We start from the raw sequence: 24,398 nt of genomic DNA on the forward strand, positions 1-24,398 counted from the left end.
AAAAAATTTAAAAAGGTCAACGAAATGAGGATCTATTTTTTTGTTTTTGAAAAAATAAATAAAACTTATACTCCCCTGGCCCAACTAGGCGAAACAAAAAGAGATCCAAATTAATAAAATGAGATGAAAAAAGAGATGTAACAAGAGATACCAAATAAATAAATAGAATCATCAGGAATTACTAGTTATCTGCCAACAAACTAGAAAATCAAGAAGAAATAGATAGAATTCTAGATACATACAATCTACCAAAATTGAGACATGAAAATATAGGAAATCTAAAGAAACCAATAGGGGCCGACACTGTGACACAGGGAGCTAAACCTCCACCTGTGGTACCACCATCCCATATGGGTACCAGTGCATGTCCCAGCTGCTCATCTTCTGATCCAGCTCCCTGCCATGGCCTTGGAAGACAGTGGAAGATGACCCAAGTATTTAGGCCCCTGCACTCATGTGGGAGACCCAGCGAAACCTCCTGGCCCCTGGTTTAAGGATCAGCTCTGTTCCGGCTGTTGCAGCCATTTGGGGGAAGGAAGCAATGGGTGGAAGATATTTCTCTCTCTCTCTCTCTTTCTCTCTCTGTAACTCTACCTCTCAAATAAATAAATACAATCTTTAAAAATAAATAAATAGACCAATAATGAAGACGGAGATTGAATCAACCATAAAGACCCTCCTGACAAAGAAAACTCCAGGATTGGATAGCTTCTCTATTGAACTCTACCAAACTCTCAAAGAAGGACTAATTCCAATTCTTTTCAGACTATTCAAAACATTTAAAATAGAGACAATCCTTCCAAACTCTTTTTATGAGGCCACTATCATCTTAATTTCAAAACTAAAAAAAAAAAAGATACAACAAAAAACTATAGACCAATATCACTGATGAACATAGATGCAAAATCTTGTTGGATTAATATCCAAGACATATAAGCAGCTCAACGAACTCAACAACAACAAAACAAACAATACAGTTGACAAATGGCCTAAGGATATGAACAGGTATTTTTCAAAAGATGAAATGCAGATAACAAACAGATACATGAGAAGATGGGAAAGTAATGGAATATGACCCAAGTCCTTGGGCCCCTGCATCCATAAGGGAGACCCAGAAGAAACTCCTGGCTCCTGACTTTGGATTCACCCAAATCCTGCCATTGCAGGCATTTTGGGAGTGAACCAGTGGATGGAAGACCTTTCTTTCTGTGTCTCCCTCTCTCTGTCTAACTCTGCCTCTCAAATAAACAAAATCTAGATATAATAATAATAACAATAATAATAATAGGTTAAATATGATAGCTTAAACAAACCCAAAGTATTTGATTATATATTTCTGTATGACAATACAAATAAAAAACAGAAACACAAAAATATATACTCTCAAAATTTTGAGGAAGAGTTTTTAAGCTAAAATTAAGCAAACAGTCCAACTATCAATCAAGACTGAGGGCAAAAGTAAAAAACATATCAAAAATGCAAGATCCATTCTCTTCTCACATTAACTATTTTTTCAAGAAGTTTTTCAGGAATTGCCTGCAGAAAAATGAGGTACGAAGCAAGATAGACAAGGTACGGTTTCTGAATGGTCCAGGATAAAAACCATACAATAGACTAAGGCACAGGCTCTGAGAAAGAAATCTACAAGGAAAAAATGACTTTATAAAAGAGTAAATATGACTGAGACACGTGAAAATGCGATAAAAATGATAGTATGGGCATAACATCAGTAAAAATTACAGAGTAAGGACATCTGAAAAGTCTGTCCTCCAATAAAGCAATGAAACTCACCAGAATGAATTTCTCTAGAACTCTGGAAATTAACAAAAGATTTGCAGAAATCTAGGGAGCATGTATTTCAAAAAAAAAAAAAGGAGCTGGATGCCAGTAATAATCGTACTTAAAAGAATTATGACATTTTAACTTGCGCCTATTCTTATTGCCTACTCTAGTTATGTAGCAGCCTTGGAAGCCAATAACCCACAATCCCATTCAAAACTATAAGCCTGGAATAGGTAGGATGGAGCTCTCCGTTTCCGGAGAATTGTCCTCATCTGACCGATCTGACTATTTCATTGAAGACACTACTTTAAAAAGATGTCTTTTTATAAGTTGACTCAGAACTTACTCGTTAACAACAAGATGGATATTCACATACAAAATAATGAAGCTGGATATGTGTCTCATATAATACACAAAAATTAACTTAAAAGGAATTAAAAATGTAAAAGTAATAGTTAAGACTATAAAACTTTTTGACAAAAACATAATTTTGTGACCTTGTATGGCAATGCTTTCACACATGTCAACAAAACCACAAGCAACAAAAGAAAAAAATAGCTAAGTTGGACTTTATAAAAATTGGAAAATATGTGCTTCAAAAGATATTATCAAAAAGGTGAAGAAACTATCCAGAGATCAGCAAATCATGTATCTAATGCGGGTCTGGAACACATAATACATAAAGAACACTTAAAACTCATCAGCAAGAAGACAATCATTAAAAACTGCAGGGAAAAATCTGAACAGATGATCAGAAGAAGATGTGCAAATGGCCAATAAGCACGTGGAAAGATGTTCAATGTCACCATCATTAGGGGAATGCAAAGCAAAACCACAAGGAGGTAATACTTCACACTCTCTAACAATGCCCATAATCAAAAAAGGGACGATACTGCGTACTGGCAAACATTGCTGAAGGGTGTGTAAAAATGCAGCTGCTTTGGAAATCAGTCTGACAGCTACTCAAGAGGTTAGCATTAGACTTTTCATCTGTCCCAGAAATTTCATTCTTATGTACATGTCCAAGAGAAAAGAAAATATTTGTCTACACCAAAACTTGTACAAAATTATTTGTAGGGACAATATTAAAAAGGCAAAAAGTAAATCCAAAAAGATGAAAAATGCTAATTAACCAAATATAAATCAAAATTATAATGAGATACCATCTCATTCCAGTTAGAGCCAAAAAGGCAAAAAATTTAAAATGTTACTCTTTAAAAGATGGTTTTGTGGTATACAGCAAATAGGGCCACCACCTTTGATGTCTGCATCCCATATGGGTGCTGGTTTATGTCTTGACTGCTCCACTTCTGATCCAGCTCCCTGTGAGTGCCCTAGGGAAAGCAGAAGAAGATGGCCCAAGTATCTGGGCCCCTGCCGCCAATGTAAATGAACTTCCTGGATCCTAACTGCAGTCTGGTTCAGCCCCAGGGAGTAAAGCAGCAGATGGAAGATATTTTCTCTCTCTCTCTCTCTCTCTCTCTCTCTCTCTCTCTCTTCTCTGTTTCTCTCGCCTTTTCTCCTCTCTCCCTCTAGCTGTCTCTGTAACTCTTTCAAACGCATAAATAAATCTTTTTGTTTAAAAAAAGACAAAAATAACAAATTCTAGTGAGGATGTGGAGAAATGGAAACTGTTACACACTGTTGGGAATAAAAATTAAGACAGCCACTATGGAAATCAGAATGAAGGTTCCTCAAAAAATTGAAAATAGTTCTATCATTTGACCCAGCTATCCCTCTTCTGGATATAGATCCAGAGGGTATCATGTCAGTATGTTAAAGATTTTCTCTTCACCCTCATGTTCATGCAGAACTATTTATGACAGGTAAGATATGGAATCCCCATAAGTTTCTATCAGTGGACAAATGAATGAAGAAAATATGGTATATGTAAGTGAAATATTATTCAGCCATATAAAGGATGGAACTCTGAAATTTACAGCAAAACAGATGGAATTGTAAGTCATTAAATGAAATAGCCTGAAACAGAAAGGTGAATACCACTTGTTCTCTCGCATTTGTGGAAGTTTAAAGGAAAAAAACATCTGAACTTAGAATAATAAGTAATGGAGCCTGGGGAGAGAAGGAGGTTGAGGGAGGTTGAATAACTGGTACCAAGACACAGTTAGATAGAAGGATTCAGTTCTAGTGTTCCACAGAACAGGGGGAGGCTACAGTTCATGGTTATATGCCATATACTGTATCAAAAACTAGAAGAGAGGAGCTCAAAGGCTGCAAACATAAAGAAAAGGAAATGGAAATGCTGAATGCTACTTGATTTATTCATTTTGCTTTGGTCCATATTCAGTTATTACATGTTAATCAAAATTGAAAAAGAAACAATTGTATATTCTCTTAAATTCCCATCAACTCAAACAAAATGTAGTAGAAATATGTAATGGAATATTATTTGGCCAAGAAAGGGATGAAATATTGATACAACATGGAGAACAGACTACAAGAATGAAAACATCATGCTAAGTCAAATAGACACAAAAAGGCATAGTGCATGATTCAATTTACATGAAATTCCAAAAATAGGCCAATATAAAGAGAGACAGCAGTCTAATAGTTATCAAGGCCTTCATGTATGGAAACATGAGAAATGATTGCTCAAGGATGTTATTTCTAGCTGATGACACTATTCTAGAATTGGTGGGGGTGGTGATACAAGTTTGTGCATACACTAAAAGTCGCTGAGTTATATACTTTTGAGGTTAAATTTTGTGGTATGTGAATCATCTCTCTTAAAAAGTAACAATCATAGCCGGCGCCGTGGCTTAACAGGCTAATCCTCTGCCTTGCGGCACCGGCACACCAGGTTCTAGTCCCGGTTGGGGCGCCAGATTCTATCCCGGTTGCCCCTCTTCCAGGCCAGCTCTCTGCTATGGCCCGGGAAGGCAGTGGAGGATGGCCCAAGTGCTTGGGCCCTGCACCCGCAAGGGAGACCAGGAGAAGCACCTGGCTCCTGGCTTCGGATCAGCACGATGCGCTGGCAGCAGCAGCCATTGGAGGGTGAACCAACGGCAAAAAGGAAGACCTTTCTCTCTCTCTCTCTCTCTCTCTCACTATCCACTCTGCCTGTCAAAAAAAAAAAAGTAACAATCACAAAATTGCCCTCCCCTAAAAGTCACATTCTAAATATTAAGCACATTCAAATGGAAAATATTGTCAGGCAACTGGTATAGTATTTGAAAAGGCAATTTAGGAGAGCAGGAAACAAATAATATATTCATTCAAAGCTTGAGCATAACAACATTTAATCCAGGGAGAATGAACAGTAATGAGGACTGAGATGTGGAGATGCATAATGTTTTAATAATGTACACAATTTAGTAGTTAACATTTACAGGTAACACAGCAAACTTTGTAGCAGTTGAGGAAATACGGCAACTGGACTATAATGAAGGTAGAGGAGAGGGGATAGGTGCTGATTATCTCATTTTATTTTAAAGTTGTATTTATACATTTGAAAGACAATGTGACAGAGAGCACAAGAGATGGAGAAAGATTTTGCATTCATCAGTTTCTTCCCCAAATGCCAGTAACAGCTGGGGCGAGGCCAGGTGAAGCCAACAGTCTGGAACTCCATCCTGGTCCCCTATATGGGTGGCTGGAACCCAAGTACTTGAGCCATCATCTTCTGCCTCCCAGATTAATTAGCAGGAAGCTGGTGGAAGCAGATTAGCCAGGACTTGAACCAGGGACTCCAATATGGGATGTGGGCATCCCAAGCAGCAGTTTAACCTACTGTGCCACAATACTCACCATTGATGTTCTCATTTTCCAAAGAGGAAGACAAGAAATGACATCAAGAGTTGAAGGGCAAAAATTAAGTGCTGAAAGTGGGTGTCTAACCGTCTAACCTAGCAGCTAAGATGCTCAGATTCTGTATCAGAGTACCTAGGCTCAATCCATGCCTCTAGCTCCTGACTCCAGCTTCTTGCCAAGGCATACCTGAGGAGGCAGCTGGTGACTGTTCAAGCAATTGAGTTTCTGTCAGCCACACTGGAGACCTGGACTGAGTTCTCAGCCCCTAGATTTAAGCTCTATCCAACCCCTGCCCAGTCCCAGCTCAGCCCCTGCTATTGAGGGTGTTTGAGGAGTAAACCAGTAGATGGGAATGCGCTCGCGCGCTCTCTCTCAGTCCGTGTCTGTGTGTGTGTGTGTGTGTGTAAAAATGCCTCTCTGCCTCTCAAATAAGTACTTTTTAAAAATTCTTACCTAGGGGGATGGTGCAGTGACATAGTAAGCTAAGCCTCTGCCTGTGGCACTGGCATCCCATATGGGAACTGGTTCATGTCCCAGCTGTTCCTCTTCTGATCCAGCTCTCTGCTGTGGCCTGGGAAAGCAGTAGGAGATGGTCCAAGTGCTTGTGTCCCTGCACCCACAAGGGAGACCCAGAAGAAATGCCTGCCTCCTGGCTTTGGGTTGGCCCAGCTCCAGCCATTGTGGCCATTTGGTGAGTGAACCAGCGGATGAAAGACCTTCTCTGTGGATCTCTTTCTGTCTGTAACTCTATCTCTCAAATAAAAATTTTTTTAAATCTTATGTAGATTAACACAAATTTTAAAATAAAAGAAGTAAAACTACAAATATAAACATCTGAACAACAGAAGAGTAGTAGTTAATAGTCTAGAAATTCGTCATTTATGTCAGGAGTAAACGATACAGTGTAAAGTTAATAGATCAATATGTAAGTAAAGTATAAGAACTGACTACAGTCTTTGAAGCAACCACTAGAAGAATATAAAGCAGTCCAAGTATATTACCGCCAAGGGTGGAGGTGCAGGTGGGGAAGAGAGAAGCAAAGAACTGCTTTTTTAATAAGCTCTTCTCTGCTGATCTAATGCCATGAACCTATGTTAGTTTATTTTAAAGTAGTTATTAGGAGGGTGTTTTTATTATTATTCATTGGATCAGTGACAAAATAAAAAGGAATGAAGGCTGATCTTGTTTGGACCCAAGCATCTGAGCAAGTGATTTCAAAAAATCAGAACACCAAAGAAGGAAACCAATGAAAAGAATGTAAGGATTCTGGAAGACTCACACAGAAGTCAAAAGGCAGGAAGAAGGTGTTGCGGTCCAGCAGGTTGAGCTGCCAATGTCTACATCCCATATCAGAGTGCTAGTTCAAGTCCCAGCTATTTCATTTCCCATACAGCTTCCTACTAATGCACCTGGGAAAGCAGTGGGTGATGGCCAAAGTACTTCAGTTTCTGCCATCCACATGGGAGATCAGAATGGAGTTCCTGGCTCCTGGCTTTACCCTGGCCTAGCCTTGACTATTTTGGACGTTTGAGAGTGAGCCAGAGGAGGGAGATGTGTGTGTGTGTGTGTGTCTCCTTCTCTCTTTGTCACTCTGTCTTTTAAGTAAATATTGGGGGGGGGAGGGATAGTAGTAAATTAGTGTCTGGAAAAAAGCCTGGGGTAAAGTATAAACTTGAGAAGCATTTACAGAATTGAATTATGCCAACAAAAGTTTGAAGAGAGAAACAAAAGAAAAAAATCAGAAGCATCCCAGACAGTTAAATTTAGAACATCCATGGTGAAAGTAAAGAAGATGGAGAGGGGAAGAAGGAAGGTGAAGTAGGGAGAAGAAAAAGGAAAAGGAAGAAGGAGGAGGAAGAAGAAGAAGGAAAACAGAAGGAAGAGAAAAAGAAGGGGGAAGGTAGATAAAGGAGAAGGAGGAAAAGAAGAAACAGCATAGGACAATAGGGTCTAAGGAATGAAAAGCTCACCAAAATGTACCCAAAATTATAAACACTGACTCTCATTTATAACAAAAAGAGTAGAAATTACAAATACAGGAGAGTAGCTCTGAGTGTCCTATACTCAAGTCTAACTAAACTCCCTGCAGAATTCACAGACAGTACTTAAAACAGGCTCATGAAAGCTGACAGCTGATCCAAGGTGTTCCTAACTATTTATAACTGCCTCTCTCCTAACACAGCTGAAAAAAAAACAGGGCTAATTATAATTTCAACTGTATAATGTATTTGAAATATGTTCTGCCAACTCTATTCTAAATCTTCTATATCTTACTCACTCATTGTGACCTATTCTAAAAGCATATCATTTGGAAGAAAGAACACACACAATCATAAAAAAGTTTGAATTCAATTTTTCAAAATTAGTGATGTAATCTTACAGCATTATATCAGGCAACATTGCCATGAAGAAAATATGGATATGCTAATGCTTTGCTTATTCTTTTTTTTAAATTAAACTTTTATTTACTGAATATAAATTTCCAAAGTACAGCTTATGGGTTACAATGGCTTCCCCCTCCCAAAACTTCACTCCCACCCACAACCCTCCCTTTTCCCGCTCCCTCTCCCCTTCCAATCACATCATGATTCATTTTCAATTCTCTTTATATACAGAAGATCAGTTTAGTATATATTAGGTAACGATTTCAACAGTTTGCCCCCATATAGCAACACAAAGTGAAAAAAAATACTGTTGGAGTACTAGTTATAGCATTAAATAACAGTGTACCGCACATTAAAGACAGAGATCTTACATAATATTTTTTTTAAAAAATTAATTAATTTTCTATGCCATTTCCAATTTAACACCAGGGGTTTTTTTTCTATTTCCAATTATCTTTATATACAGAAGATCGATTCAGTATATAATTAGTAAAGATTTCATCAGTTTGTACCCACGCAGAAACACAAAGTGTAAATATACTGTTTCAGTACTAGTTATAGCATCACTGCACATTAGACAACACATTAAGGACAGATCCCACATGGGATGTAAGTACACAGTGACTCCTCTTGCTGACTTAACAATTTGACACTCCTGTTCATGGTGTCAGTAATCTCCCTAGGCTCTAGTCATGAGTTGCCAGGGCTATGGAAGCCTTTTGAGTTCGCTGACTTTGATCTTATTCCGATAGGGTCATAGTCAAAGTGGAAGTTCTCTCCTCCCTTCAGAGAAAGGTACCTCCTTCTTTGATGGCCCCGTTCTTTCCACTGGGATCTCACTCACAGAGATCTTTCATTTAGGTCTTCTTCTTTTTTTCTTTTCCATGGTATCTTGGCTTTCCATGCCTAAAATACTCTCATGGGCTCTTGAGCCATATCCGAATGCCTTAAGGGCTGATTCTGAGGCCAGAGTGCTGTTTAGGACGTCTGCCATTCTATGAGTCTGCTGTGTATCCTGCTTCCCATGTTGGATCATTCTCTCCCTTTTTGATTCTATCAGTTAGTATTAGCAGACACTTGTCTTGTTTGTGTGATCCCTTTGACTCCTAGACCTATCAGAGTCATCAATTGTGAACTGAAATTGATCACTTGGACTAGTGAGATGGCATTGGTACATGCCACCTTGATGGGATTGTATTGGAATCCCCTGGCACATTTCTAACTCCATAATTTGGGGCAAGTCTGATTGTGCATGTCCCAAATTGTACATCTCCTCCCTCTCTTTTTCCACTCTTAAATTTAACAGGGATCACTTTTCAGTTAAAATTTAAACACCTAAGAATAATTGTGTGTTAATTACAGAGTTCAACCACTAGTACTAGAACAACAACAACAACAACAACAACAACAAATACTAAAAAGGATAAAGTACTACATTGTACATCTAGAGTCAGGACAAGAGCTGATCAGTTCATTGTTCCTTATAGTGTCCATTTCACTTCCACGTGTAGAAGCTTGAAGCAAGACCCATACCTTTCACCTTACAAAAAAATTCACTCAACATGGATTAAAGACTTAAATCTACAACCCGAAACCATCAAATTATTAGAGAGCATTGGAGAAACCCTGCAAGATATAGGTACAGGCAAAGACTTCTTGGAAAAGACCCCAGGAGCACAGGCAGTCAAAACCAAAATTAACATTTGGGATTGCATCAAATTGAGAAGTTTCTGTACTTCAAAAGAAACAGTCAGGAAAGTGAAGAGGCAACTGACAGAATGGGAAAAAATATTTGCAAACTATGCTACAGATAAAGTGTTGATAACCAGAATCTACAAAGAAATCAAGAAAATCCACAACAACAGAACAACCCACTGAAGAGATGGGCCAAGGACCTCAATAGACATTTTTCAAAAGAGGAAATCCAAATGGCCAACAGACACATGAAAAAATGTTCAAGATCACTAGCAATCAGAGAAATGCAAATCAAAACCACAATGAGGTTCCATCTCACCCCGGTGAGAATGGCTCACATTCAGAAATCTACCAACAATAGATGCTGGAGAGGATGTGGGGAAAAAGGGACACTAACCCACTGTTGGTGGGAATGCAAACTGGTTAAGCCACTATGGAAGTCAGTCTGGAGATTCCTCAGAAACCTGAACATAACCCTACCATACAACCCAGCCATCCCACTCCTTGGAATTTACCAAAAGGAAATTAATTTGGCTAATAAAAAAGCCATCTGCACATTAATGTTTATTGCAGCTCAATTCACAATAACTAAGACCTGGAACCAACCCAAATGCCCATCAACAGTAGACTGGATAAAGAAATTATGGGACATGTACTCCATAGAATACTATACAGCAGTAAGGAACAATGAAACCCAGTCATTTGCAACAAGATGGAGGAATCTGGAAAACATCATGCTGAGTGAATTAAGCCAGTCCCAAAGAGACAAATATCATTTGTTTTCCCTGATCGGCGACAACTGAGCACCAAAGGGGAAACCTGTTGAAGTGAAATGCTTTGCTTATTCTTACAAGAAACTTCATGCAGCATTCCCCTTGGATCTACAGAAAGAAGGTATGTAATTATGAGTACCACACAGTATCAAAAGACTTCTGGGCCGGCACCATGGCTTAACAGGCTAATCCTCCGCCTTGCGGCACCGGCACACCGGGTTCTATCCTGGTTGCCCCTCTTCCAGGCCAGCTCTCTGCTATGGCCCGGGAAGGCAGTGGAGGATGGCCCAAGTGCTTGGGCCCTGCACCGGCATGTGAGACCAGGAGAAGCACCTGGCTCCTGGCTTCGGATCAGCGAGATGCGCCGGCCGCAGCGGCCACTGGAGGGTGAACCAACGGCAAAAAGGAAGACCTTTCTCTCTCTCTCTCTCTCTCTCACTATCCACTCTGCCTGTAAAAAAAAAAAAAAAAAAAAAAAAAGACTTCTATGGTGGCATTTTGGCTCAGCAGGTAAAGTCACCACCTGTGACTCCGCCATCCCATTTGGCTGTAGTTCATGTCCCAGCTGCTCCATTTCCAATCAAGCTCCCTGCTCATGGCCTGGGAAAAGCAGTGGAAGATAATCCAAGTGTTTGGACCCCTGTCAGCCATGTGGGAAACCTGACTGGAGATGCTGACTCCTGGCTTCTGCTTGACTCAGCCTTGGCTATTGCGGTCAACTGGGAGTGAACCAGCAGATGGATGATCTCTCTCTCTCTCTGTTTCACCCTCTTTTTCCCTACAACTCTGAATTTCAAGTAAATAAATTTTTAAAATAAACAAAATGACCCCATGGGAGACCAGGATAAGCACCTGGCTCCTGCCATCGGATCAGCGCGGTGCGCCGGCCGCAGCGCGCCAGCCGTGGTGGCCATTGGAGGGTGAACCAACGGCAAAAGGAAGACCTTTCTCTCTGTCTCTCTCTCTCACTGTCCACTCTGCCTGTCAAAATAAATAAATAAATAAATAAAAATAAACAAAATGAAAATAAATAAGACTTATTTCAGTGGGAAAGATCTCAAGTTATAATATAAAGTTTGAAGGAAAGATGCATTTGAATATTACACCAATAAGACTTACATGTAGATTATACTTTTCCTTCTCAGTTATAATAGCAAGATCTCCATGGATTTCTCCTCAATCCAAGTTAAATCAATTTAAACTTCTGACATGAACATCCTCCTCCGCCTATTGCCTTCTCTCTTCTCTCCATAATGGCCAAGAATATTTAGAGATGCTTAAAGTGGTCATTGTTTTCTTATTTCCAAACTTCCTCCCCAACCCTTCCAATTTGCATCTCTCCATCTCTCCATCCAATAGGCTCTTGCTAATGTGAATGAGGGCACTAGTGTTTCTAAAACCAACAGATATTTTTCAGTGACCTTTATATATTTATAATCTTTATATATATATTTCTTAGAGTAGGCTATATTTAACACTTTGAATCATTCCCTCAACTTTCAAATTCCCCTCTTTGTATTCAAGACACAGTATTCTGTCTCCTTTGTAGGAATATTCTCATCTACCAAGTGTTAACTTGATAACCTATCTGAAGCCCATTGCTATAAAGCCCAGTCGTCACCAATATGTAAAAATCTCTCCTCAACACTTGCAAGAATGGGACATCTCAAAATTGATCTTACGATATTTATCTCAAAACTCATTTCTCTTATGTTTCCTACCTCAGTGAATAGACTTACCCTCTATCGAGGTATACAAGCCAAAAACTTAAAATTCCTTTGACACCCCCTCCACTTTCCACCTATATTCATCTTTTCATTGATTTTCTAAATATCTCTTAAGTCCATGCAACTGAACTGGACTATTCCACTAGCCTCCTAATAGATCTCTCTACAGTGACCTTTGCCCTTCTCCAATATATTCTCCCTATTGCACCCAGAATCATCTTTGCAACATATAAATCTGATCATGTGAATCACCCTCGTTCTTCTAAAGCCTTTCATAAACTCTTCCAATATTGCCCCATTGTTCTTAAGTTAAAGATCAAAATTTTTTTAACTTTTTTTAAAGATTTATTTATTATTTGAAAGTCAGTTACACAGAAAGAGGAGAGGCAGAGAGAGAGTGGTTTTCCATCTGATGGTTCACTCCCCAGTTGGCCGCAACAACCAGAGCTGCACTGATCTGAAGCCAGAAGCCAGGAGCTTCCTCCAGGTCTCCCACATGGGTGCAGGGGCCCAAGGGCTAGAGCCATCTTCTACTGCTTTCCAAGGCAATAGCAGAGAGCTGGATGGGAAGTGGAGCAGCCTGGGCTAGAACCAGCACCCATATGGAATGCCGACACTTCAGACCAGGGTGTTAACCTAATGTGCTACAGTGCCGGCTCCCAGATCAAAATTCTTAACAAAGTCTATCATGCTTTGAGTCCTGCCTGCTAATCCCAGAGTGTCATTTCACAGAATTCTTCTCATTCTCTGAACTCCCCTATACTCACATTCTAACTGTCAAGTGAGGTAAGCTCCCTTCCACTGCCATCACCACAATGTCTGTGCACATTCTTTGCTCACTTCAGCCCCATTCACTTAGTTATGTGTGCATTCTTCAGCTTTTGTTCAATAACTACCATCAGAGGGGAGTCTTTCCTGGCTTTTTAGGCTAGGTTATGTTCCTACAGGATGTTCCTCTCTTAAGAGCACTTACATCGTTTTGTTCACATTCAATCACATTAAATTGCATGGTTATTTACAACTGCCCTTCTTTGCCATTATTCTGAAGCATTATTAAGTTGGGAGCCATATCTATGTTTTTCTTGCCATCTTATCTCCATCTCCTAGCAAAGCTCCCAGTGTTATAGGGTACACAATGGATATTTTATTGATTAATCAATGCATAGATAAATGATAGATTTGGTTTAAAATGAAGTATTTGATTCAAAAATAATCACTCATGCCATTTCAAACCTAATTTTCCCTAATTTTTAGCCTAAAACATGTTCTTCTTATTTTTATTCTTATATATCTACAGATATAAAGATTGTCATAGGACTAAGTGTTAAAGTGCTTATGAATATATTGTCTTAATTTCAAACCCATAGGGAATACGAAATATTTCATATCAAATAATTATTTTAGATAATGCCAAATAGATGACATCGCTAGACAGGTTCTGTTCCTGTGACACCCAACGATATCTGGGTAAATAACTGATCCTTGTGCTATTCCCTCCTCACATAATTCAGCAAAGAGCCTGTGTCAGGTCACTTTGGCCTGGTGCTAGAGAGCTCTTCAATTTGAACAGTGTAATTTAGCACCAACTCTAAAACTAATGTCCTTTCCCTGGGCTAAATGCAGAGCTAAAAATGTAATTTGTGAGGTCAAGTTCAAAAAATGAAAATCCAGGGTCCCTTGTTCAGAAATCAGGATAAAAATCCTTTTTCCTGGGGTGGGTGTTTGCTGGTGGTTAAGCCACCACTTGGGACACCTGCATCTTCTATCAAGTGTTTGGATTTGAGTTCCAGCTCCATTCTCAATTCCAGCTTCCTGCTAATGCACATCCTAAGAGGCAGCAGATGACAGTTGAAATAGTTCTGTTCCTGTCACCTACCTGGAGGATCTGGATTGAGTTCCAGGCTCCTGGCCTATTCCTGGCCCAGCCTGACAGCTGCATGCATTTGGAGGGTGAACCAGTAAATAGAAGACCTCTGGCTCTGGCTCTATTTTTTTAAACAAATTGAAAGTAAATTAAAATATAGTTAATTTAGAAAACTATTTCCTACCTTTTGCAGTCTTGAATTGTAATAATCATTTCATTTTTATTGTTATTATTTTGCTATGTGATGTTATAATCCCTTGGACATGAAATATTCATGGAGTAAGTGCAGATTCTTAACCAGTAACCTGGCTCCTGTCCTGTGACTGGAGTGTGCATGTACCCAAATTGCCTTCCCCATGATCGGCACCCCCAACAGGTATAAAGAGTAAGAGCAATCACCAATTAGGACAGAGGATCATGGGACTCTGACCAAAATCTGAGGAGTCGAGAAGGCAGAGGAGGCAGGGTCACAATTGAGCCAAGACTTCAAGTCCCCAGTGCCTGCTGCACTGTCACATTAGACTTAATTTATCTCTAAATCTGTGCTATATAAGTAATTAAGGACTTCAAGATGATGAGAGTAGAGCATTGAATCCCAGGTCCAGGGTCCTTTTCTGAGTGCAGACCCTAGGCAGCAGCATTGGCCACATGTTTTGCTAAGCTGGCCTTGTGCAGATTTACCAGTCTCTAGACTAATTTAACATTATGCAAAGATGGGACTACAATGGGGAGAGTGATGCTCCTAGAAGGTGTAACACTCAAAACTTTATATCTGCAACTGTGCACTCTTAGGTGTTTTCTGTTGGAGAAAAGGTAGGTTTCTGACTTTTTTGGAAAATGTTGATTTGGAAAATGTTGATCTCTGCTGAGTAGTCTAGTGTACTAATTTAATCCTGTATCACTCAGTTAAGAACTTTTTATATAAAGGATCCAAGTGTCATGAGTGTTTTGTGTTACCTCAAACTTAGGAGACAGGCAGTGAAAAACCTGTTTATTTAAGTATTAACCCAATCTCTGCCTTCTTGAGTTGAAATAACAGACTCCAGACTCTTAATTATTCCTAAAATCCTCATAGAATTTATCTATCATCTATATATCTATTTAAAATAAAGAGTGAGTGAGTGAGAGAGAGAGAGAGAGAGAGAGAGAGAGAGAATCTTCTATCTGCTGGCTTGCTCCCCAAATGACCACAATGGTCATTGCTGGGCCATGCTAAAACCAGGAACCTAGAACTCTATCCAGGATTCTCAAGTGGGTGACAAGGGCCAGGGTAGCTGAGACTCATTCACTGCCTCTCCAGATATGTTATCAGGAAGCTGGATTGGAAGTGGAACAGCCAGACCAGCACTCCAAATGGAATGCCAGCAACACAAGCAGAGACTTAACCCACTGAGCTATAACACAAGCCACTTAAAGTCATTTTTTTAAAAGTAGATGGTAGAATTTTAAAAATGTCAACTAATTATATGTATGTGTGTGCTTGTATGTGTATTCACACACATACTAATATTCACACACACAATCTTAATTCTACATATTTGTCATCAATGTGGCTATCAGGATGAATCCTACCAATAATCAAATTAAATGTCCAGAAGGGGCTGGCACTGTGGCATAGCATGTAAAGCCACCACCTACAGCCTATCCCATATGGGCGCCGGTTCGAGACCCGGATGCTCCACTTCTGATCCAGCTCTCTGCTATGGCCTGGGAAAGCTGTGGAAGATGGCCCAAGTTCTTGGGCCCCTGCACCGATGTGGCAATACCCAGAAGAAGCTCCTGGCTCCTGGCTTCGGATCAGTGCAGCTCTGGCTGTTGTGGCCAATTGAGGGATGAACCAGCGGATGAAAGACCTCTCTCTCTCTCTCTCTCTCTCTCTGCCTCTCCTTCTCTCTCTGAGTAACTCTGACTTTCATGTAAAATAAATAAATCTTTTAAAAAGTGCCCACAAATATGCTGCCTTAATCAAAAGAAAGTCTTAGCTAAAATTTTTAAAAAAAATTATCTACAAAGAATATTTAAGTAACATGGAAAAGAGCTTATAGTATAATTAAATGAAAAACCAATAGGCAATGTATTAGAAGTCTTCAATATTACATGCTTACATACACAAAGCAAAAGCATTAGAAGGAAACATTCAACATTATTAGTATCCAACTCCTAGTGTCTAAGTTATAAGGGATTGTTGTTTTAGTCTATTTTACTAAATATGAACATTTTCTTTCCATAATGAACATAATCTACTTTTATAATCTGAGAATAATCATGAAAAGAAAATCTTTGGAAAGAATAACTTTTAGTAATTTCAACCAGTTCTTAAATCTATTTCTTAACAAACTCTTCTTGGCATCAATATTATAGAAGCTCAATCACTGCAGCACTATTCACAATAGCCAAATAGAGAGAATCAACCTAGGTGGCCGTTAATGGATAAATGGATCAAGAAAATGTGTTACATATGCTCAATGCTGTTATCCAGACATACGAGAGAATAAAACTCAGACATTTGCAGCCACATGGATGGAACTGGAGGTCATTATGTTAAATTAAATAAGCCAGACACAGGACAGTTACCACATGTTTTATCTCATACATGGAAGTCAAAATGCGCACATATACATTTCATGTAAATAAATATGCACGCATATGCATTTAAAATAGTCATTGGTAGAGTTTGGGAGAGACAGGGGAGAGGAAAGATTAAATAATGGGTACCAAAACAGTTAGGTGAAGATAATTGGTTATGGTGTACCAAGAAACTGTGCAGTAAAGGAGATGGAAGGTCTAAATGTCTGGAATGTTGATTTTTTTTTAGACTTTTATTTAGTAAATATAAATTTCCAAAGTACAGTTTATGGATTACAATGGCTTTTCACCCCCATAACTTCCCTCCCACCGCAACCCTCCCATCTCCTGCTCCCTCTCCCATTCCATTCACATCAAGAGTCATTTTCAATTATCTTTATATACAGAAGATTGATTTAGTATATATTAAGTAAAGATCTCATCAGTTTGCACCCACACAGAACATAAAGTGTAAAATACTGTTTCAGTACTAGTTATAGCATCACTGCACATTGGACAACACATTAAGGACAGATCCCACATGAAGAGTAAGTACACAGTGACTCCTGTTGTTGATTTAACAATTTGACACTCTTGTTTATGGCACCAATAATCTCCCTAGGCTCTAGTCATGAGTTGCCAAGGCTATGGAAGCCTTTTGAGTTCACCAACTTCGATCTTATTTAGACAAGGTCATAGTCAAAGTGGAAGTTCTCTCCTCCCTTCAGAGAAAGGTACCTCCTTCTTTGATGGCCCCATTCTTTCCACTGGGATCTCACTCGCAGAGATCTTTCATTTGGATCTTCTTTTTTTTTTTTTTTTCTTTTGCCAGAGTGTCTTGGCTTTCCATGCCTAAAATACTCTCTTCAGCCATATCCGAATGCCTTAAGGGCTGATTCTGAGGCCAGAGTGCTGTTTAGGACATCTGCCATTCTATGAGTCTGCTGTGTATCCCACTTTCCATGTTGGATCATTTTCTCCCTTTTTTATTCTATCAGTTAGTATTAGCAGACAATAGTCTTGTTTGTGTGATCCCTTTGACTCTTAGACCTATCAGTATGGTCCTGGCCTCTTCAATCTTCGAACTGCATCATCATAGATTTCCCCACTTTTTGTTACCAAGATACAATAGAGAGAGACATTATAAGGTATTGGTCTTTAACTGTTCTCATCCAGCAACTATCACCATATATGAGAATGGTTCAAAAATTTCAAGGAAGATGGAATTAAAATATAATAATTTTATTCTGATATGAAAATGGCTTTGAAAACAATGCTTACAATTCTTATGAATTTTTCACAATTTTTTTGTGAACTGAAATTGATCACTTGGCCTAGTGAGATGGCATTGGTACATGCAACCTTGATGGGATTGTTGATTTAATGCTGTATATGTACAGAAATATTATGTTGCACTACATAAAAATGTACATTCCTGGCAATCTAAGAATATGAAGATAATTTAATCACCAAAGGTGTGGAACAGCTTCCTTAAGTGGTTTAAATTTTATCACCTGGAAGAAGATATTTCATTTCTTGAAGGGATTTCTGAAATGCCACTCAGTAATTTAATGATTTAAATCCATATTCAGAGGGTTGTTGTACAACAGGCATGTGAATGACCTTTTATTCCATTTTTCTATGAGTCATATTTTATTCAAGATTTGGTATTAATCAACTAATTAATTGATCGTTATACTGCAGTACTAAATCCTGATGTGTCAGTGGCTTTACTTCAAGGGTTTATTTCTCTATCTCTATCAATTCAGTGCTTTGGTCCTGGCCTCTTCAATCTTTGAACTGCATCATCTTAGATTTCCTCACTTTTTGTTACCAAGATATAAAAGAGAGAGACATTATAAGGTATTGGTCTTTAACTGCTCTCATCTAGCAACTATCACCATATATGAGAATGGTTCAAAAATTTCAAGGAAGATAGAATTAAAATATAATAATTTTATTCTGATATGAAAATGGTTTTGAAATCCATGCTTAGTTTTTTCTCATTAACTTTTCACAATTTTTTAAAAACTGTTCATATGCATACATTACAAAATATTTTGAACCAAACTAAGCTTATTTGTTGACTCCATTTTCCCATGTTCCCAGAATTAGTCACACAAACCTAATCAAGCTGCAGAGAAGACAGAAATATAAATATAGAGAATGATAAAGAATATTTGGCTACTAATAACAGTGGGTTATCATAATACTTTTATATTTCAAATAAATTGAAGGAGGACAGAGGATTGATCTCACTGTAACAAAGATTAGGCAGGATATAAAACACTTGGTTAGCAGAAACTTATCTTTTCAAAAGACAAATGTTCTTGAAAAAATTCTGGGAGGGCTATGACAAGACAGATCACTGATGTGGGATGGCATTTACGATGAAATTAAATAGAGCTAAAAGCATGAAATGATGCCTTAATATGCCTGGTAATTCTGTTCATGATCTTCAGAGTCCCAGCCGTGCTGTATTGAGATAGGAAAATGGAGCTTTTAAAATGTGCTTGCAGAAGCAGAAAGCTGCCACAACTGACTCATTCCACAAGGTTTGATTTATGTTTCTCATAACAAACTTGAAAAGATTCATGCCAATGGTTGCTGAATTTATATAAACACAACTTCATACAAACATCAGGCTGGAACTCCACAAACCTGTTCAGATCTGCTGGACATTCAGCAGAGCGAACTAGCAAGGACGTTATTTTTAGGGCTTCACAACTGAGGATAAATTTATTCATTTTTCTATTTACTTAATAGAGTGCTTAATGAACATTTCTATGCTCAGGCAGCAGTGCATGTTCTCCTCAGCTTTGCACTGTAAGTTTAAGGGAAAGAATGCTTTCCGATCATACACATTGTGTGTAGGACTGTACTCAACAGACTCAAAGGCCCCTTAGATAAATATTGGTGGTTGGTTTATAACTCCACCGTTTATAAACATATTAACTAAAATCAATTGGAGAGGTATTTGAGATGTGATTCCAATAGTATGCACATGAGATAATTTGACAAATGTGGTCTCTTTCCTGTCACTTCAATGTGCTAAAATGTGAGATAAGTTGATTCCATACCATATTTTCCTATAAATAACCAGGAAAGTCTGAAGGTAAACTCATGCTGTATGTTAGGGTTTGTAAATGATAATCCTTGGTACTCCAACTTAACAAAAGGAAAGAAGGGAGGGAAGAAGGGGTGAGAAAGGAGAAAATCGGTTATTAACTATTTAAAAAACATTCTTTACTCTCTTGTGGTCATGTGTATTCAATTTTGTGTCATTATTCTTTATTATTTTATTTATTATTTATGGATTTGAAATAAATGGAGGATAAACAATTGTTATTGGGTGCCAAATAGAGAACAATGAAATTAAGTGTTATACATTAAGGATGGAACTTCTGAATCAACAATTTTTTTTGGTTCTCATTATCTTGCCAGCTTCTTGTATGAAAAAAATCAATCATCTACTTAACACATCAGGAAACTTAGTAAGTTTAAATAGTGTCTGGATCAAGAATGGTCAAATACTTAAGCCAAATATGTTCAGAGTAACTCAAATTATCATATAAATGAAAGAGCTGATTCATCATTTCAATTACCTTATCTTAGACACATTGTTAAAATAGCAATTCAATTCAATCTCCAAGCATAGGAAATAACATATGATTTGGTAAGAGCTATGCTCCTATTTTTTCTCTCCTAGAATAAATTAATGAGGTTTATAACTGAAAAATAATCTAAAGAAACTTTTGACTCCACTATATTCCCAGCCCACATGGTCCTACTGCTGTTGCTTGTAAAAAGCTTAATGTGCCACTCAAAGGGCACTTTGCTGAACCTCTCAAAAGCATGCAGCAGAAGTCATCTGACACCCTTGAAGCAAAAGGGGCTTGGGCCAATTACATTGAGATGGGCAATATTTTAAGCATCTACTTGCCAGCTGGTCTCCTACATTGAATTGTGAGCAGTCTGAGTGGATCCTTCTGAAGTATCATCGTGGACTATTTCCAGCTTACATCTTAGCCCTGACAAATGTTCAATTCACTAGGAAAAAAGTGCTCATGAATTCTAAATTTTAGTTTAGCCAATATATTCAGGAGAGTAGGACAGATATCAAGGATATAATTCTGTTATTTGTAGATTCTTATTTCCAAATTTTTAACCAAGTGCTAGGAATTCAGTAAAAATTTTATTCTTGACCTTAACTAATGCTGAAAATAGAACAAGTGGTTATCTCAAATAAACCACTGCCATAAATTCCAGATGCATAAGAAATTAAATACAAAATAAAAGACATTCAAATAAGGAAGAAAAAATAAATCATGTTTGCAAATTATATGTTCTTATATAGGTATGTAGAAAACTCTAAGTAAAATATTAGAACTGATAACTGAATTCAGTGAAATAACTGGATATCAAATCAACACACAAAAATAAGTTGTCTTATTATATACTAACAGTGAATTCTTTTAAAAGATCAAGAGAATAATTCTTCCCCCAAAACAAAACACAAAAAGAAAATAATCCCATTGAAAACAGCATCAAAAACAGTTAAACACCTAGGAATAAATTTAAGCATATAGAGGAATGAGCTTTCCCCAAAAAACTTTGAAACACTGATAAAAGAAATTGAAGACACAAATAAAAGATATCTCTCGTTCATGAACTGCAAACATTACTATTGTTAAAATATTCATACTACTGCAGTCAATCTACAGATTCAACACAATTTCTATTACAATTCTAATGCCAGTTTCTGTGGAAAGAGGATAAATATCCTAAAATCACATGAAACAATGAAAGACCTTGTATAGCCAAAGCAAACTTGAACAAGAACAAAGCTGGAAGCATCACACTACCCAATTTCAAAATTTACTAAAAAGTTATAATCATCAAAATAGTGTGGTATTGCATAAAAGCAGTCATGTGGATTAATGGAACAAACTACTAAACTATCATAACTACAGTGAGAACAGCTAGTAAACTGTTGCGTTTTTTACCAAAATTGAGTGATAAATCACAGTTATTTAAGTCCCATTTGTGGGACTTTTGAAACATGGACACCATGGTCTTACCTGGTAACCCTTTGATTAACCCGACAGAGTACTTCTAGCAAAAGATTTTGTTAGTGATATGTCCCAAGTGATATGTCCCATAGTGATATGTCCCAATTGGGTTTCACTCTTGATAATGTATTTCACTTCATTTGTGTAAATGTTATTAGTGGAGAGAGACATGTACATGTTAGAAGCATGTTGCATTATAAACGATTCATTTTTTTTTTTTTTTGACAGGCAGAGTGGACAGTGAGAGAGAGAGACAGAGAGAAAGGTTGGTTCATTCTCCAATGGCCACCGCGGCCGGCGCACTGCGGCCAGCGCACCACGCTGATCCGAAGCCAGGAGCCAGGTGCTTCTCCTGGTCTCCCATGTGGGTGCAGGGCCCAAGCACTTGGGCCATACTCCACTGCACTCCCTGGCCACAGCAGAGAGCTGGCCTGGAAGAGGGGCAACCGGGACAGAATCCGGTGCCCCAACCTGGACTAGAACCCGGTGTGCCGGCACCACAAGGCAGAGGATTAGCCTGTTGAGCCATGGCGCCGGCCATAAACGATTCATTTTTAAAATCTAAGTGTAAGGTTAATGCAACTGTCACCAAAAAGCAGCCATAGGAGACCAAGTAGGTCTTAAGTAGGCAATGAATTAAATTTAGTATATTGTCACCTACTCTTCGACAAAAAAGAAAAAATTATGTTTACATTTCTCAATTGAGGGTCATAATATTTTTAACTCATCTCACATACAACTTGATATGAAATAGATTTATTGAGTTACAAAATCTTGGAGATAATCACTAAAGAATTTGAAAATTGGGTAGAAGACACGGATTTTACCCTCTAAAATATTAACTTTTAAAATATGGTTTGGCCAACTAGCCAAAGTGAATTGTCCAACTAGCAACTAAATTAGCATACATGCCAGAAAGTACAGTCATTGGCTTTCATAACACAGATGAAGATGGAAATCCCAATTTCCTGGGAATTGTGAAGTCCAGTTACAAAATCCTAACAGGAAAATAAGCAATTTAAGCACAGCGAGGAAATTCCAGAAAATAACTAATAGGTGGACACTGGGAGCTTGGTTACAAAATATTTTATATCAGTTGTATTGTTCTTTTTAAAAAATGCTTATAGCAAGGGCCAGCATTGTGGTGCAGCAGATTAAGCCACTGCTTATAACACCAGTATCCCATATTAGGTTGCCAGTATAAGTCCTAGCTTTTCTGCTTCCAATCCAGCTTCCTGACGATGCACCTGGGAAGGCAATGGATGACAGCCCAATTGCTTGGGCCCCTGCCACCCATGTGGAAGTACCAGATGGAGTTTTTAGCTCCTGGCTTCAGCCTGGCCCAGCCCTGGCTGTTGTGACCATTTGAGAAGTGAGTCAGCAGAGGCAAGCTGTTTTACCCTCTTTTCCTGCCTTTCAAATAAATAAGTCCTCAAGCTTTGGGTTTTTTGTTCTGTCTTGTTTTGTTTTTGTGCTTGGGATCACTTTAGTTATTCTGCAACTTTTGTGGTTTCATGTGAATTTTAGAGTTTTTTTCTAAGTCTTCAAAGAGCATCATTGGTAATTTAGTAGAGATTATATTGCATCTGTAGATTGCATTAGTTACTACGAACATTTTTAATTATATGAATTCTCTCAACACATGAACATGAAGCGTCTTTCCTTTTTTAATGGTCTCTCTGAAAGAAATATCCATTCCACTATGTTTACTGCAGCACTAATCACAGAAGCCAAGATAAAGAATCAACCAAGGTGTCCATAATTAGATGAATGGATAAAGAGAATATAGTATGTATTCACAATAGAACATTATTTAGCCATAAAAGGAATAAAATTCTGTCACTTGCAGCAAAATGAATGAAACTGGAGGACACCATGTTGAGTGAAATAACCCAAACACAGAAAAACAAATATGAAATCCTCTATGGATATGTGGAAACTAAAAAAAAAAAAATCCAACAAAAAGCCCACAATGTGGACACAGACTAGTGAGCACTAAAGACTGAGAAGGATGAGGGGATGGAGAGTTTGTATAATAGGTACCAAATAAGAGTTAGATCAGTTAGATCAAAGGAACAGTTCCCTAGTGTCACATAGCATAGGGGTGACTACAGTTCACAATAATCTATTATAGATCTTATGAGCAAATAGAAGAAAGGGATTTAAGACTCCAGTCATTAAGTAATTTCAAAAAGGGAAATTATTGAATATACTGAACAGTATACATTGTATACTTGTATTAAAATGTCACACTAGCATCAGGTTGTGGTAGTATAGTGGGTAGAGCTGCTGCCTGTGACACAGCATCCCATATGGGCACCAGTTCATGTCCTAGCAGCTCCACTTCTGATCCAGTTCCCTGCTAATGGCCTAGGGAAAGCAGCTAAAGATAACACCAACTTCTTAGGTGCCTGCCATCCATGTGGAAGACCTGGATGTTGTTCCTGGCTTTATCCTGGCCCAGGGCCAGCTATTGTAGCCATCTGGGGGGTAAACCAGAGGATGAAAGATTGATCTCTCTCTCTCTTTCTCTCTCTTTCTCCCCCTCCCTCTTCTTTCTGTAATTCTGCCTTTCAAATAAAAATCATTTTTTAAAAGTCACACTAAACTATGGCCTTTTTATCTTTTGCTTGCTGAACTCTGTGTCATGGAGCATTAAGCCTTTGACTATAATGGAAATTAAAAATGTTACTGTAAAAATTTAAAAAGACAAAAGGAGGGAGGGAGGGAAAGAAGGAGGGAAACAGGGAGAAGAAAAGTATCAT

Source organism: Lepus europaeus, chromosome 2 (assembly GCF_033115175.1).
Source record: "Lepus europaeus isolate LE1 chromosome 2, mLepTim1.pri, whole genome shotgun sequence".
In the NCBI taxonomy this organism is placed as follows: Eukaryota; Metazoa; Chordata; class Mammalia; order Lagomorpha; family Leporidae; genus Lepus; species Lepus europaeus.